Source organism: Schistocerca gregaria, chromosome 7 (genome assembly GCF_023897955.1).
Source record: "Schistocerca gregaria isolate iqSchGreg1 chromosome 7, iqSchGreg1.2, whole genome shotgun sequence".
Lineage (NCBI taxonomy): Eukaryota > Metazoa > Arthropoda > Insecta > Orthoptera > Acrididae > Schistocerca > Schistocerca gregaria.
Genome location: NC_064926.1, coordinates 460,407,321 through 460,424,789, shown reverse-complemented (window position 1 = coordinate 460,424,789; position 17,469 = coordinate 460,407,321). Strand labels below are relative to the sequence as shown.

Here is a 17,469-nt window from a genome sequence, read left to right as displayed (position 1 = left end):
AACATGTAGGGTCAAAATTATACAGCTGGTGTTTTTCTAGTTTCTCTTGTGAATGATTTGATGAGACCCGCCACGATTCCCTCTCTTGTGTTAATCTCTGCATCCCATAGTAGCACTTTAACTCATCATCCTCAACTATTTGTTGAATGTATACCAAACTGTGTCTTCCCCTACAGTTTTTACAGTCTGCAGCTCCCTCGGGTGTCGTGGAAGTTTTTCAAAGATGTGTTAACGAAGTCGTATCGTCCTAGCCCTTCTCCTTCCCAATTGTTCCTACAAGCTCCTCTTCTCATTGATTCTGCGGAGAAGCTCCTCATTTCTTATAAATCCACCTGATTTTGGAGATTCTTCTACTGCACCACATGTCAGACGATTCAATACTCTTCTTTTCCTTTTTCCCCGCAGTCCATGATTCACTTCCATTAATTTCTGTGGTTCAGAAATTTCTCATTCACATTAAACCTATATTTTGAGACCATAGTCCGATTAAAACTATTTGATAGTTCACACTACACGCGCTGGAGCTGGTTTCCTCCAATCATAGGTCTCAACGTCAAGCACGAACCGTTTGGCGTTGCCAAACTGTCACAACAGTTAGTCAGCTCACTTCCAATTCCCTGTCGAGCATTTTTTCTTGATGTGCTTGGATCCCAAGTCCTGGGTTCGGCACTTTTATTTCGCATTTCATCATACGTGATAACCACACTAAAGACAACACATCCACTCACACAACGATGCTAATGAAATATACAAGTTTCATACAGAGCATTAACGAAACATTACTGGGTACTTCCGCACAAGAGGCGATTCAGTGTCACCTACACTGTTATCGTAATCACAGGGATTGGCTTATATCAGATAAGCTTCGTGCAGTATTGTGTGTATTGAACCGGCGACCTAGAAACGACGGAGAGGCTTCGTCCCCGCCGTAGCCCTCAGTGGTTCACAATCCCACAACAGGCTACAGCAGTCCACTCACCCCACCGCCGCCCCACACCGAACCCAGGGTTATTGCGCGATTCGGCTCCCTGTGGAGCCCAGTCGGTGTCTGGATGGAGATTTGAACCCTGGTTATATCCAATGCGAGCTTAGTGTCTTAACCACTGCCCCATTTAACTCGAACTTTGTTATGAATCGTTCTACTTACCAGGAAATCTTGTATATTTAGCATTATTTTGTCCGGATTTTTACTCAAAATTACTGTAATATTTAAAATATTTTAATTTTTAATGGCTTTATTTAATTTCTTAGCTGTTACAAATATACGCTTCTGATTATTTTACATAAAAGACCAATAATTTCAGTTCCACATTGGTTTGATGTTATAGCCAAGACTCCTTGACGCGTGAACGAAATTTTCCGAAGCGGTACCTTATTAACATCAAAGACTCCGTCCATTGGCAGAGAGTTGGAATCACACAGAGCTATAAATCTTTCTTTCTATTGGATATTATTATCTGTGTGCAACATTACGTCTGACGATGTCTTCCCGTGAGTGCAATACCTAGAACCCAAGAGTATAGGAATAAACGATTCTAAGGTGTTTTACCCGATCTGTAGTTTAGACTGTCACGTCAGCTCCGGTGATTGTAGCACAGTAGATTTATGCTAAGTTGAAAATAGTGTAAATTGTTTAACTGCAAAAAATCTATATGAATCTTTCTCAGAACTTCTGAAAATTTTTCGGCCCTATTTTGCATACCAGAACACAATGTGAACACTGAGAAGATTGTTTTTCTTAATAATGTCACAGTAGACTAAAGAAAGAAGCCGCCACACAGGTAGTTATGGAGGATCGTAATGGTGAAATATAATTTCAAAGATATGTCCTGTGAACAGTTTTACAATTACATGCTGCAAGAAATAAACAGATACAACTTCATACCAAAGCGGATGCCAATGGCAATTAGAAATGCAACTCAGGTCCAGCTGTGACTGAGGTTTTCGATTGAAATCAGGTAATCATTTTTTTTTTCTTTTGAAGCTAATAATGCTATAACGGAAAACATTTTTTATGAAAGCAGTTTGGTTTTACTCAGGACTCCAACACACCACATTATTCCTCACTGTTTTGACTACAAACCCTTATTTTGCAACACATGCGACGCCTTGGGTCGTCTTAGTGGAACGGCCGTATGGTACCAGTCTACTGGTGGACTTCGGAGCAAACTTCTTATTGCGTCAGTAACCTCCGTACCGTCCATGCAATGCTTCCCGCAGCGCACATCCTTCGTTCGGCCGAACAGATGAAAGTCAGAATGTGCGAGATGTGGGCGGTAGGATGGATGAAAAAGAACATTCCAATGAAGTTTTGTGAACTACTCTTGGGCGTGCAGATAGGTGGGAGGGATTGAGAGGTATTTGTGATCCGTCGATGACTTCGGAAGACAGTGTCCGCACGTCCGTAACAGCTGAGTGCAACCGGCTGGGACACGGAAGATCGGACAGGCATGTGCGACGTTGTTGCGATGACGAGAGACGCCTCGCCAGCCACTAACATTGCTTTTGCTCAGTGTGAAGTCTTCGTAGATATCTGTAAGCGCCTATTAAAATCTGCGATGCTCTGGATTTCGCCAAAAGAAACTCCGCATTCGGGAGGACGACGGTTCAATCCCGTCTCCGGCCACTCTGCTTTAGGTTTTCCGTGATTTCCCTAAATCGCTTCAGGCAAATCCCGGGATGGATCCTTTGAAAGGGCACGGCCGATTTCCTTCCCCATCCTCCCGTGACCCGAGCTTGCGCTCCGTCTCTAATGACCTCGTTGTCGACGCGACGTTAAACACTAAATCTCCTCCTCCTCCTCCTCAAAAGAAACTCATTCATACCTAGCTCTCTGCCTGGAACGCACCTCCTTTATAGAAGTCTTTTTGAAGACATATAGCGCCGCCTCCTGTAGGAATTTCATGAAACTAAAGGGGGTTTTCCACAATGTGCACAACAAATCCTCATTTTTTCAACCGAAATTGGCAGAGGAAAAAAGTGTGTTGCATTACTTATTGAGTGCCCTCGTATATTTAATACGTGCATTTTTTTTAAATTTTTCTTCTGGTTTTTTAATAAAAATCGTACTTTAAAAATTCCTCAACTGGTGACTGTACATTTCCCTTTGTTTTGTTGGAGGATTAGTTTCCAGCTGTTCTGATTGAATGGTTACATTTTGCTACACATTCACACCACAGGCGATGCCGGACAACAAGGCGACGGTTTTATTTTATGTTATTTTTTTCTCAGCAGAACCGTTAGAATCGGCGCCACATCTCGAACGCCTCGTGCAGGTTTGGGTACTTGGAGGAGTGGTCCCAGCAACGACAGAGGGGATCTCCGAACTCTGAAGCGCAGCGCAGAGGCGTTAAAGTTGCCCCGGGAAGTCATCAAGCTCCGCTGGGAGCCGGCTCCTGCAACAAGAGAAATGACAGTCTCATCCGCGGCGACAGCTCGCGCGGCCAATGGACAGCCGCCAGCCGCCCGGGTCCGTTGTGCTGTCCGCCGAGCGCCCCCCCCCTCCCAAGCGAGTCTTGTGCATGTCCTTCCACGCCTCCCCGGCAGGATCCACAATTTGTTGCCTCCCGGGCCCGGATCGGCAACAATGCGCTGCCATCAATTACGGCGCGACCGGGACCCGTCGAGAATGCGCGCAGGTGACAATGATTGCGCGCACAATGGCCAGTCCGGGCCGCAAGAAACCAGTCCGCATTGTCACCGCGGAGCAAGATTAAGTATCACTAATTTATTATCGATGCCGCGGGGATACAATCCCGTCCGGCCGTGCTCGGGCCCGACTCCCGTCTCCCCCCGTGCGCGCCGCTGCCCCCGGTGTTGTATTATTACTTTTATTATTGCTGGAGATACCACCTCGCCCCACACAAGGCGCTCGTACCCTGGCGCACAGGCGCGTCTCCCTTTTTTATTCTTACCTAAATGCTCGCACCATTCTTGTCAGAAACCGGACGCCATTGTGCGCTACGGAGCCCTGCATTTAAACACAAAAGGGAGGGGGGGAGGGGGGGGGGGGGAAGGCGTCCCGGCGGACAAGGAGGCCTCCTCGACAACAACCGCACGCTGAACACACAGGCACACAAGGCGAGAATAAGAAGAGAGCAAGAATAATGGTACGGAAGCGTGGGAAAAGTTGCTGTTAAAATATGCAAACAAAAGGAGCGGCGCGCATTACTCGCCGTGAGCGGAAGGGAAAGAAAGGGTTGAGGCGGCGGCCGGCTGCGGGATGAACCCCACGTGCAGCCATCTCTAAATAAATATCTACCCCGGCGATCGCGCCGACCCGAGCAGCTGCGGACGATTTTTAAACGCCGCCAGCGCCCCTGCGGCCGGCTGTCGGAACGGAATGGGGGTAAAGAATGGCAGCGCAGAGATGACCGCAAAGTTTGGCTACAAGGCGGCTCCCTTTGTGCGCGCGCCACATTGATGGATGGCTGCGGGCCCATTGTTACCGCCGCGCTACCTCCGGTCCAAACAGCGGCGCCGATGCCGCTGCCATGAATTTATAGTTTCCGCGCGAGCACGGCGGCAGGTCGGAGCGGCCAGTGACAGCCGGGACCCAGTCTTAAGCAGATTATGGCTCCGCCTGCAGTTGAGGGGGGAGACGTCCGGGGGATGTCTGAATACGGGAACAAAGGCGCCGTACGAGCACACTAGGCTGTTGTCGGCTTCATTCAGATGCCAGGTTCGTGCACCTGATCCGAATCTTCCTCCAGCTCTTCCGTTGTTTCCGTATATCAGATGTGGCAAATAATGGAGCAGGCTCTTTTATAGATGACTTCTCCAGTTTCCTTACTCATCCATCCCCCGTCTCTAATTTTGTTGTCGTCGACGGAGGAGCATATTACTTAGACTTACACGACCACTTCTAAGGACAGACGCCTGCGACACATGCAGTGAACGATCGCAGTCGTCTTTTTGTGAACAAGTACTCACCCTCATCAACACAACCGCCTATTACTAGAATTTAAGCCATTCCCTGCATCCAACAGATCAGTCATCATCCGTACAGACGCCCAAGCAGTGCAGCTTCCAGCTTAATATGGGACCAACGTGAAAAGAAAAAACGAAAGCAAAAGAACAAAATACCGACAAGTGCGAGGAAGACTTGCGCTCTGAGTGTTCCGTCCATACGTAATTAATTATGTGTACAGGTAATAATAGCGGGCCGGTGTGGCCGTGCGGTTCTAGGCGCTTCAGTCTGGAACCGCGTGACCGCTACGGTCGCAGGTTCGAATCCTGCCTCGGGCATGGATATGTGTGATGTCCGTAGGTTACTTAGGTTTAAGTAGTTCTAAGTTCTAGGGGAATGATGACCAAAGATGTTAAGTCCCATAGTGCTCAGAGCCAAACCAAGATATTAATAATAATAATAATAATAATAATATACTGGAACAGAACCATTATAATAGATAAAACAACACCACATAACAAACCTGACATCATAGTCACCAATAAAAAAAAAAATGGTTCAAATGGCTCTGAGCACTAAGAGACTTAACATCTGAGGTCATCAGTCCCCTAGAACTTAGAACTACTTAAACCTGACTAACCTAAGGACATCACACACATCCACGCCCGAGGCAGGATTCGAACCTGCGACCGTAGCAGCTGCGCGGTTCAGGACTGAGCGCCTAGAACCGCTCGGCCACTCCCGCCGGCCAAAAAGAAGAAATTAACACAACTAATCGAAATATCCAGATCCAATACAACAAATATACAGAAGAAAACAGGAGAAAAAATTGAAAAATACACCCAACTGGCTGAGGAAGTCAAGGACATGTGGCATCACCATTAAGTTGACATTATACCAATTATACTATCAACTACAGGAGTCATACCACACAATATCCACCAGTACATCAACGCAATACAGCTACATCCAAACGTATATATACAACTACAGAAATCTGTAATTATTGATACATGTTCAATTACCCGAAAGTTCCTAAATGCAACGTAACATATACCGTACAGTTAAAAGGAAGTCACGCTTGATCAAGGTCCGCGTCACTTTCCATTTTTAACCAGACATAACGTCTGAGAAAGGAAAGCAATAATAATAATAATAACAATAATATCGCATGGCCCAGTAGCTTGGTGCAAGGCTTAATGTTGGACGCCACTTCGGCGACTTTCGACCCAGTTAATCAACCGGGGGGAGGGTATCTACAGTTCATCTCAGAACCCGATTCACATTGGTTCTGAGGGCCCTTCACATCGTTGAGAGGTGAAAACTGGGTTAGAACGAAGACTGTAAAACCCGTAGGTCCGACCGAGATTTTATACCAAGTCCTCTCAGTCTCCAGGCATGCGCTTAATCGCTAAACCACAAGGTCCGACATGTACGTATATAAATAGTTCAGCTACTGGTTTTGATGGGGATCAAAATATGTGACGTAAATGACTGCATCTTTTTATTACATTGACATAGATACTTAATATTTTACACCGCTAAGATGCCTGGACCTTACTACCTGACATAAATTTCAACTTCATACCTATGCCCTATTGTGAGAAAAGAGGTCTTAACAGGCGCACAGACAAACAAACGGACCGAGAGACAGATAGACAGACAGGCCAACAGACTATAAAGTGATCCCATATGGGTTCCGTTTTTACCGATCGAGGTGATACGGAACCTAAAAATAAGAAAAATACCAAAATATAAAGAAACCTTTTTGAACCTCTTAATCTTTGCATTAGACTCAGCCCTTAGAAGACCAAGGTGGCCAACAAACTGCTCAACAATAACAACAAAACTGGCGGGCTCCTATCAACGTCAATACGCAGCGCGTCGAGACCTGGGGAGAAAACTACAGCACCTGGACGAGAGATGTATCCCAGAATCACACAGCCACAATGGATAGACAACGATAATGATCATAGAAAATTGAAAGAAAAAAAAAACAACCAGATGTATAAAGTAAGAAAGTACAATACTGGTTTAGAAGAGCTCGGCCAGAAAAAGACGTAGATCTTGTGGCAAAAAGCAGATATGAACCAGGAAATCATTTTGTTTACAAGGCGGGAAAATGCCAGGAGGATTGGGAGCGGGAAGGACAGGACGGCGCGTCTTTAACTTCTCTCCCGTCTGAGCGGGAGAAGAAAAGTCTACTCTCAAAGGGTACGATTTGTTTTCTTACAGGGCCTGGATCTTTATCCGTGGTATCAGAAGGGAACAGAACGTCGTCTTAACGGTGATTGTGGCCGCAGAGAAATAGGAATGCTGGATCATATTCTTCGGTGCTGTATTAATTTTAGGAACGCCAGATGCGAGTTTAAATAGCAAATAAGTTCAACAAACTGCGGTGTGACACGTTATAAGAAGTTCACTGACACTGGAGGAAGCCTTACCTATAACTCAGTTATTATTGATTTTCCATCTTGACCTTACTGCAATCTAATTAAAGAGAATTACATCAGACGCTTTTCGCTTTTATTTATAAAGCATCTTCCGTAGTGGTTCTGTAAATTAGATATATAAGTCTGTACATTTTTGGTTGTCTTAGGTTAAAAACAGTATTTTGTTTATTAAGCTGGTGTGCAAGTTACTTACGGTGTTTCTTTGCGTATTCTCCAAACCAATACTTCTTCATCCTTTCTAGCCGCGGTTGACATCGACAGACTTCGATTCACATATGCACATGGCAATTTTTGCCATTGTGCAGTATTTCTTGCGCTGCATTATTTATACTTCAATTTTGTAAACTGAACTGAAGTTACACGTGTTTCTCACTCTGCGCTGTAACAGTGTTTCTCTCTGTTCGTTTGTTTTCGTTCACGTTGTGAATGTTGCTATCCGCGAAAAGGGGGAGTTCAAAATGGTTCAAATGGCTCTGAGCACTATGCGTCTTAACTTCTGAAGTCATCAGTCGCCTAGAACTTAGAACTAATTAAACCTAACTAACCTAAGGACATCACACACATCCATGCCGAACCTGCGACCGGAGCGGTCGCTCGGCTCCAGACAGTAGCGCCCAGAACCGCTCGGCCACACCGGCCGGCTGAAAAGGGGGAGGGGGACCTTGTTCAACTGAGCTTACGCTCAATTTCTAATCACATTGATATTGGCGAAGGCGAAACGCACTGCAGAGATTCCAGGAAATGGAAGTTCCTCTTTTTCTGTTTCAGCGCATCCATCTAGAGTCACGCGGCAGCTCAAGTCTTTTTTCCTCGCCCACAGTTTCCTGTTGGCGGCATCCATGCCTTCTCTGGCCTGCTTGCTTTGTCCATGCTCGTCCGTAGCTCCGTAGTTTCTCCCTCAGTTTGAAACTCCTCCTAATATTTCCAACTGTGACACATTACTCATATGTAAACCGGTTTTATATAACAGTACAGTTTTATGCTCCTTCAAGAAATAGTCAAATGTCTGTCAGTTCAGCCAGTGGCCGTCAGACGTGGCCCCAGTCGTATGCGACCGGGTACTAAGAATTCGTGCGGCCCGCGGTTCTCGGCCGTACTCTATAGTATGCATCTAGCAACTAACACCCGAATCCAGAAACGTCGAATAATGCTAGTTTTCCTTCTCACTAAGAAACAAAAATAGACAGTCAGTAATATTTTACATAATATGAGCTTAGTTTTAATTGACTTTGCTAAATTCGGCTGTGAGCTAAGTAAAGCTGGTCGCTTATCTCAGGGGTGATGTGAAAGAAGAGATGTTTTATTGTTTGTCTTCCAGTACTGCCGATCCACGGGTGTGCGTGGCTCGTACCGATCACACGCTATGCGACAAATTTTAATGTGGGAGCAACATGGATTCGTGAATGCGCATTATAGAGACCGTCCTATGCAAATGCGGTACACATTTGTACCAAGGAACGTAAAAATAGTTAAGGCTGTTGTAATGCAATCCAACAAATAGAACAGAAATGCCATTCAGAACATTTAGTAAACATCTGAGATCGTATCTCCTATTGCAAAATGTGTTTCAATACAAGTACAATTACTGTTGTAAATCAGTTGATCATCTGCTTACATAGACAAAACAACCACCCTTCGTCACGCAATTATAGTGTCACAAATTTGGGTCCGCTGAGGGCAGCGATTTGAAGCAGAGAACAGTGAACACGAAGTGTTCCGAATGGTGCCAACTTTTGAAGAACAGTACTTGGGAGGCCAGGCGGCTAACGTATCACATCGTTCACGAACTTTCAGCATGCTGGAGTAACTTGGGTCAGCAACGTCTGTTAATCAGTAGAACGAAAAACCAGTGCAAGTTGCAGATATTTTATTTTTCATTCGATGACTAGTTTCGGGCTGAGACCCATTTTCAGGTCAACATAACAAAGTCGAAAGCGTCACTTCCTGAGATGTCGAAAAATGTTATGTAGATTACAGTACATACAGATAACATCGTACTGCACGGTGATGTACATTACACATTTTTCGATATCTTAGGAAGTGCCATTTTCGACTTTGTTGTGTTGATTTGAAAATGGGACTCGGTCCGAAACTAGTCATAAAATGAAAAATAAAATATTTGCAATTCATTTTTCGTTCTATTGGTTAACACGTCATTATTGCATATAGTCTATTGGGGACTCTAAACATACTAATTTAGGTAGATTACCAATTAATAATAATATTGGTTTTTCTATTTGCCCAAGGTCCCGCCCCCGCCTCTCCCTCCCCCCCCCCCTCCAACTGAACATTGACTCTTGAGCTAAAATGTTTGATGTTGACCTACTTCCATGAATCCTTACAAGTATGCCAGGAGCGTGAGTCTCGTTCCCCTTACGGCCTGTCTCTCTACATTCTGGAGCATTTCTCTATTGCTTCAAAGTTCACATAAAGTATTATTGGGATTGCACCCACGGATTTCATGGGATGCTCATATTCAAGAACTCTTATTTCCTTCAAGCTGCAGTCGAAGATGTATTCTGTTTTCAACTCGGAATAACTGTGCATAATTTGATTTTTTGTTAAAGGCAGCTTTTGTTGGATATTTTTTTTAGCAGTTCATATGCTATTTTTGTGTTTGAGAGAGGGTTTTTTAAGGGCAATGTCCTGTATAGTCAGTGAAAAGGATCTGAATTTCTTGACTTAAATATCAAACATTGGGAGATTTCTTCCAGAAACTTCTCATTGGATGTTGCTTAAAACCATAAACTTGTTTTTGGTTACTGATTCTCGAATGATCTCATCTAGTCGTCGAGTAACTAATCGAATAGCAAAAATAGAAATTTATAGCACAACTTGACCAAAAGAAGGAGTCGGTTGCTACCTCACATCCTGAGACGTCAGGGAAGTGCAACTTGATGATGTAAGGAAGTGTAGGGGTTCAACATTGTATTGGGGTACCAAGGCTGAATACAGCAGACGGGTTCAAACGGAAGTGGGCTACAGCTGCTGTGCAAGGATGAAGAGTCTTACACTGGATAGCTAGCGTGGAGAGTTGTATCAAACGGCAAACGGACTATAGATCACAGCACCACACTAAACGACATGACAATTTCCTTGGAGCGTAACCCTAGCCGGCGAATTATAAACAAGGCGATCTCATTTGAGGAGCAGCATTTTTTGACGTATTTTTTACCGATCAGTTCAAATAAGGTCCCTTTCACACGGTAGGTCTTACATCTGGATGTACTTCTCCGTTTGCTGCAGTCAGCCTTCGAAGCACAAAGGCGAAGTCTAGAAATTTGTACCTTACACGTCACGTTATGTTGGTTGTACAGCAGGTATCCCTCGATCACGTTGCCACTAAAATCGAAAGACTTGCACCCGGCGAACGGTCTACCCGACGAGAGGCCCTAGTCATTCTGTCGAACAAATCGTGAGTGAATTGGAAATGGAGTACTAATTTCTTGCGGCTGTATATATGAGGGACATTTTTGCTCGTTATAATTTCCCTGTGTAAATCTTTTTTCTCGTGTGTGAGTAATGGAGTGCGTGATGTCTACAAGAAAGGAGAACGCCAGGCTTACGGGACATGCTTGCATTTGACCCTGCCCCTTTTCGCTTCTCACACCACAACATAACACTTTTACAGTTAGGAGCCTCTCTGTCCCACGTCCACCCTAATGAAACATTTGGCTGAAGAGAAGCGCTACTCTTTAATGGGTCGATTTCAAACAGCCCGCTCTGCTTCTTGGAGTAGAAAATGGGACATGCAATAAATAAATAAAACTAAAGTACGATCTTCCTTAATGAAACAGTAAAGCGAGTAGCGGTGATTCACTTGACAGGCTACACTGCCGCTACAGTGAGCCGAAGACGAAGTTCTGCGCCTCTCATATGAAGAGACATATAAAGTTCCATCTATAAAAGTCATGGGATAGCGATATACACATACACAGGTGGCGGTACTGTCGCTCACACAGCCGTTCGCGTTGGCCGAGCGGTTCTAGGCGCTTCAGTCTGGAACCGTGCTGCTGCTACGGTCGCAGGTTGGAATCCTGCCTCGGGCATGGATGTGTGTGATGTCCTTAGGTTTCAGTAGTTCTAAAGTCTAGGGAACTGATGACCTCAGATGTTAAGTCCCATAGTGCTTAGAGTCATTTGAACCATTTTTTTAATCGCACACACAAGAAAAGTTTTCCGACGTGTTAATGGCCGGACGGTGGGAATTAACACACTCTGAACGCGGAGTGGTAGTTGGAGCTAGACGCACGGGAAATTCTGTTTCGAAATTTAATATTGCGACATCCTCAATGTCAAGAGTGTGCCGAGAATACCAAATGTCAGGCATTACCTCTTACCAAGGGCAACGCAGTGACCTACGGCCATTACTTAATGACCGAGAGCAACGGCGCTTGGGTAAAGTTTTCACTGCTAACAGACAAGCAACATTGCCTGAAATAACCACAGAAATCGATGTGAGATGTACGACGAACGCATCCGTTAGTAAAATGCGGCGAAATTGGTGTTAATGGGCTACGCCAGCACGACATCGCCTGCAGCATCTCTCCTGGGCTCGTGATCATTTCAATTGGACACTAGGCGACTGGAAAACCGTGGCCTGATCTGACGAGTCCCAACTTCAGTTGGTAAGAGCTGATGGCAGACCCATGGGAGATGATGGTGGACTCCACGAAGCCATGGACCCAAGCTGCCAACCTGGGCCGGCCTTAGGTATGTGCAAACGGTGCAACCGCACAGGTCACCAGCTTCTAGTGGTCACGTGCAAAACATCAGAAGGTAATTTGTGAACTGTCACCCGTAATTTTGTTATTACAGATAAATTTAAAAAAAGTTAGGTGTTTCTAAAACTACTTTTAATCTAATGTAATTCAATTATATACGCATTGTGACACGACTGTGGCCACTGAGTACGTCTCAGAACATTATGCCTTCATCCGAGTCGAAGGAAGGACGGAGTATGATACTAATGCGCTACAGTAATTTCCAATGTAGACACGATCAGTGTTCATGCGTAAATTAAGAGGCATATCATTCATTATTTCTCAGCGTATCTTCGCGCCCTTTCTACTCATTGTTGTGGCTACCAGTCAAGCAGTACATTCTTCCGCCAGCAGGTGTTTCCCACATCCTTAGTGTTTATAACCTACAACTCATTTGATTACTTGTAAATATAGAGCATAGTCAAGTGATAAAAACATTTAAGTGTATACCCTGAACAACACTTTCGAACCTTATTTGATTTGGAATTTAATTAAACTGGAAGGATTCCCAAAGCTGAGTTACTTCTTACTATTAACATTTTAGCAATTACCATGCCTATTAAGACTCCTTACGCGATTAATTATTTTCCTATCACAACTGTAGGTCTGCTGCAGTAAAAGCCTTTTGATATAATGGTGGTATGTCGATAAAGAATCTCCGAATTTTTTCGAGTGTGGTGAAGGTGTAGAACCTGTGCTGGAGAGGGGCGGGGAGGGGGTTGGGGATGCGGTAGAGCGCCGCAACGGAAGTTTTGCACGTGGCCCCTCGCCATCTAAGACCGGCCGTGTTGTCAAGGCACTGTGTAACTTGATGGTGGCTCCATATTGGTGTGGGCTGTGTTTACAAGGAATGGACTGGGCTTTCTGGTCGAACTGAACCAATTATTGACTGGAAACGGTTGTAATCGGCCACTTGGAGACCATTTGCATCCATTCATGGATTACATGTTCCCAAACAACAATGGAATTTTTATGGATTACAATGCGTCGGACGACAATTGTTCGAGATTGGTTTCAAGAACATTCTGGACAGTTCGAGCGAATGCTTTGACCACCCAGAACGCTTGACGTGAATCGAATCGAACATTTATGGGACGTAATCGGCAGATCAATTCGTGCACAAAATTCTGCATCGGCAACTCTTTCGCAGTTATGGACGGCTGTAGAGGTAGCATGGCTCGGTGTTTCTGCAGGGGTCTTCCGGCGACTTACTGAGTCCATGCCACATCTGTCTGCTGCACTAAACCGGGTAAAAGAATCTACGACACGATATTTGGAGCTGCCTGTATCCCCATCTGTCTGATTGGGCACTGGGTCGTGAGTAGTATTGTGCCCGTCGTTCTTCTACGAGAGACGCGTGCATTGCATTACCATCTGCTGCTGCTCCCTGTTATGAAGGACATATTGGCAGCATATGTCGCTTCCATCCCAAGAGATAGTTCAGAGGGCGAACGTCCATCAGCCTAACAGAACACGAGGGCCGCCCGGGAGGTCTCTTTCGGCGTAGGACACAGACGGACAGAGCGGTCAAGAAGGGACAGGTTGTGTGCGAGGCGGGGGCGGCTCTCAGCGGCAGTGGGCAGTAATTAAGCAGCCTGGTCCGGCCGGCATTATGTGCTTACCGGCACGGAGGAACCCGCCATGAGAATAGCCGCGAGATCAAAGAGGCCGCCGCACGGGCCGGCGGGGTCACGGGGATAATGCGCGCCAGCTGGGGACGCCGCCGCCGCGTCTCATTACAAATATTGCCCCGCGGACGGCTGCCGTTTCGGGGGCTGTGGGGTGGGGAGAGCGCACAACTGATTCACTCATCTGACGAGAGGGCGTGTCCGGCATCCCTCCAGTCAATACACTCGATAACACTACTTACGCTCATTGCTGGACTGCCTCCAAAACCCTGTCCACATTCACAAAGGGCTACAGCGATTTCTGTCTTGATGGTGACTCATTCTTCACATTATTACACTCTAAGGGGAAAAACGACGCAACACGAAGCACTTGGCGCCGCGCGGGATTAGCCGAGCGGTCTCGGGCGCTGCAGTCATGGACTGTGCGGCTGGTCCCGGCGGAGGTTCGAGTCCTCCCTCGGGCATGGGTGTGTGTGTTTGACCTTAGGATAATTTAAGTTAAGTAGTGTGTAAGCTTAGGCAGTGATGACCTTAGCAGTTAAGTCCCATAAGATTTCACACACATTTGAACATTTTTTGAAGCACTTATCCGAAAGGGATGGAAACTGATACATGTGATGCACATGTACAGGAAGACTGGATGATTTATTCAAGAGGATGAGCTTCACAATTTGAGCAAGGCAGTAACGGATTGGCTACTGGCGAAGCAGCGGAAACTCTCGCCGTGTGCGGGTGCGCATTGTATTGCCGAAATGTAAGCCCAGGACGACTTGCCATCGCGGGCACCAAAACAGTAAGTAGAATATCGTGTAATGCTGCCACTGATGACAACTAACGGGATCCTGCTACCAAAAGAAACGGCAACCAAAAACATAGCTCTTGGTTGTCGGGCCGTACGGCGGCCGACAGTTGAGAACTACACTCCTGGAAATGGAAAAAAGAACACATTGACACCGGTGTGTCAGACCCACCATACTTGCTCCGGACACTGCGAGAGGGCTGTACAAGCAATGATCACACGCACGGCACAGCGAACACACCAGGAGCCGCGGTGTTGGCCGTCGAATGGCGCTAGCTGCGCAGCATTTGTGCACCGCCGCCGTCAGTGTCAGCGAGTTTGCCGTGGCATACGGAGCTCCATCGCAGTCTTTAACACTGGTAGCATGCCGCGACAGCGTGAACATGAACCGTATGTGCAGTTGACGGACTTTGAGCGAGGACGTATAATGGGCATGCGGTAGGCCGGGTGGACGTACCGCCGAATTGCTCAACACGTGGGGCGTGAGGTCTCCACAGTACATCGATGTTGTCGCCAGTGGTCGGCGGAAGGTGCACGTACCCGTCGACCTGGGACCGGACCGCAGCGACGCACGGATGCACGCCAAGACCGTAGGATCCTACGCAGTGCCGTAGGGGACCGCACCGCCACTTCCCAGCAAATTAGGGATACTGTTGCTCCTGGGGTATCGGCGAGGACCATTCGCAACCGTCTCCATGAAGCTGGGCTACGGTCCCGCACACCATTAGGCAGTCTTCCGCTCACGCCCCAACATTGTGCAGCCCGCCTCCAGTGGTGTCGCGACAGGCGTGAATGGAGGGACGAATGGAGACCTGTCGTCTTCAGCGATGAGAGTCGCTTCTGCCTTGGTGCCAATGATGGTCGTTTGCGTGTTTGGCGCCGTGCAAGTGAGCGCCACAATCAGGACTGCATACGACCGAGGCACACAGGGCCAACACCCGGCATCTTGGTGTGGGGAGCGATCTCCTACACTGGCCGTACACCTCTGGTGATCGTCGAGTGGGACACTGAATAGAGCACGGTACATCCAAACCGTCATGGAACCCATCGTTCTACCATTCCTAGACCGGCAAGGGAACTTGCTGTTCCAACAGGACAATGCAAGTCCGCATGTATCCCGTGCCACCCAACGTGCTCTAGAAGGTGTAAGTCAACTACCCTGGCCAGCAAGATCTCCGGATCTGTCCCCCATTGAGCATGTTTGGGGCTGGATGAAGCGTCGTCTCACGCGGTCTGCACGTCCAGCACGAACGCTGGTCCAACTGAGGCGGCAGGTGGAAATGGCATGGCAAGCCGTTCCACAGGACTACATCCAGCATCTCTACGATCGTCTCCATGGGAGAATAGCAGCCTGCATTGCTGCGAAAGGTGGATATACACTGTACTAGTGCCGACATTGTGCATGCTCTGTTGCCTGTGTCTATGTGCCTGTGGTTCTGTCAGTGTGATCACGTGATGTATCTGACCCCAGGAACGTGTCAATAAAGTTTCCCCTTCCTGGGACAATGAATTCACGGTGTTCTTATTTCAGTTTCCAGGAGTGTATATCCCAGTACAGTCTGGGGCGTCTGCAGACGTGTCTTAGCTGGTCACTGGGTCTCATCTCTGCAGACAGTTCTACTACCTGCGTACCTCCGCGGTATAGCTAAAAGGCCGATGAACTGTAAGCACCCCGTGGAATCGAGCAAAACATTGGAACGCTGAAAGCCACGGTGCCAAAGAGAAAAACAAACTAAAGAATTTTTCATAAGCTGGGCTGTCGTAGGATGACGACTGAAGAGCGAGAGACTTCACGTGTGGCTGCGCGCCTTCTCCCTCTCTCGTGTACATACGGGAGAGCAGCTGGGTAGACACTTGTGAGCCGCTGGGAGGGTGGCACACGGGACTCACCTCCCTCCCTCACACACACACACACACACACACACACACACACACACACAGAGAGAGAGAGAGAGGGGCGGCGGCTCTTACCTGTGCAACGTGTAGGCACGCGCGGCTGGCTGCATGCCGTCTATCGCTCGCACTCCCTGCAACAAAGCAACAACAATGTGGTGAGCACACGGCGTCTCGTGGCGGCGTTGCACGAGAGCGCAGTCAGCGGGCAACGCTACACTTTTAAACACCGCTGCACGCTTCTAGCGATCTTTCACAGAACGTGCAACCTCTCTGCTTTGTTTTGCTCGCGTGTCTGCAGACTTGACGATAGCGGCAAGCTATTGCCGGAAAGCTTGCCTCTGTACTCAGAATGTCAAACGAAGAGTTTCAGACAGTCATCAGAAATGTGTATCTAATATTTTAGCGCCATAACATAATAGATAGATAACATTATCGTACTTAGACTTCTTCGACATGCCAATGCAGTATTACATTAACCTACCACCGGTCGCACCGTTGTATATTATACAAACTCTGAGTTATTTTAACTGCTCATCATTTCTGGCCAGCTTCTCGGGATACTGACGTTAGCTATTCATCTTATCACTACTATTGATACATGCCTCTCCCCACCCCTTTGTTGCGGGTACATGAACAATTTAGTCAGTACATGCCTGGCTGTTGTACCGAATGCAATGCGCGATCGGTGAAGGGTTAAATGCTTTGCTGTCCAGGCATAGATCCAAGGTTCTTCCCCTCGTCTGTATCCTCCACCTCCTCCTCAAATGTAGTTTGTCAACTTCACCTGTAACGTTCCCCATATGTGTACGATTTTAATAACAACAACAATGAAATATATAAAATATTTAACATAATACTAACAAATTGTTTAGTTACCATAAAATACACCAACTATGCTTTAGTAACAATAATTTGTTTAGATCATTATACAGTACACTGATTACCATAACGTCCAGGAAACTGCGAGTCAGAAAAATACAAGCTTTGTGAAGCAAATGTCCAAAAATTTGATAAGTACTAG

The 17,469-nt window shown here is 46.7% G+C and overlaps 1 protein-coding gene across 1 annotated transcript in view; it reads right to left on the bottom strand.

The window, feature by feature from the left end:
• LOC126281465 (transcription factor SOX-5-like) overlaps positions 1-16,579 on the bottom strand; it is an 821,264-nt gene extending 804,685 nt beyond the window's left edge. Inside the window, exon 1 of the mRNA XM_049980457.1 lies at positions 16,524-16,579. The gene's annotated coding sequence lies outside the window, so the exon portion shown is untranslated. The remainder of the gene's footprint in view (positions 1-16,523) is intronic.
• Between the last annotated feature and the right edge of the window lie 890 nt (positions 16,580-17,469).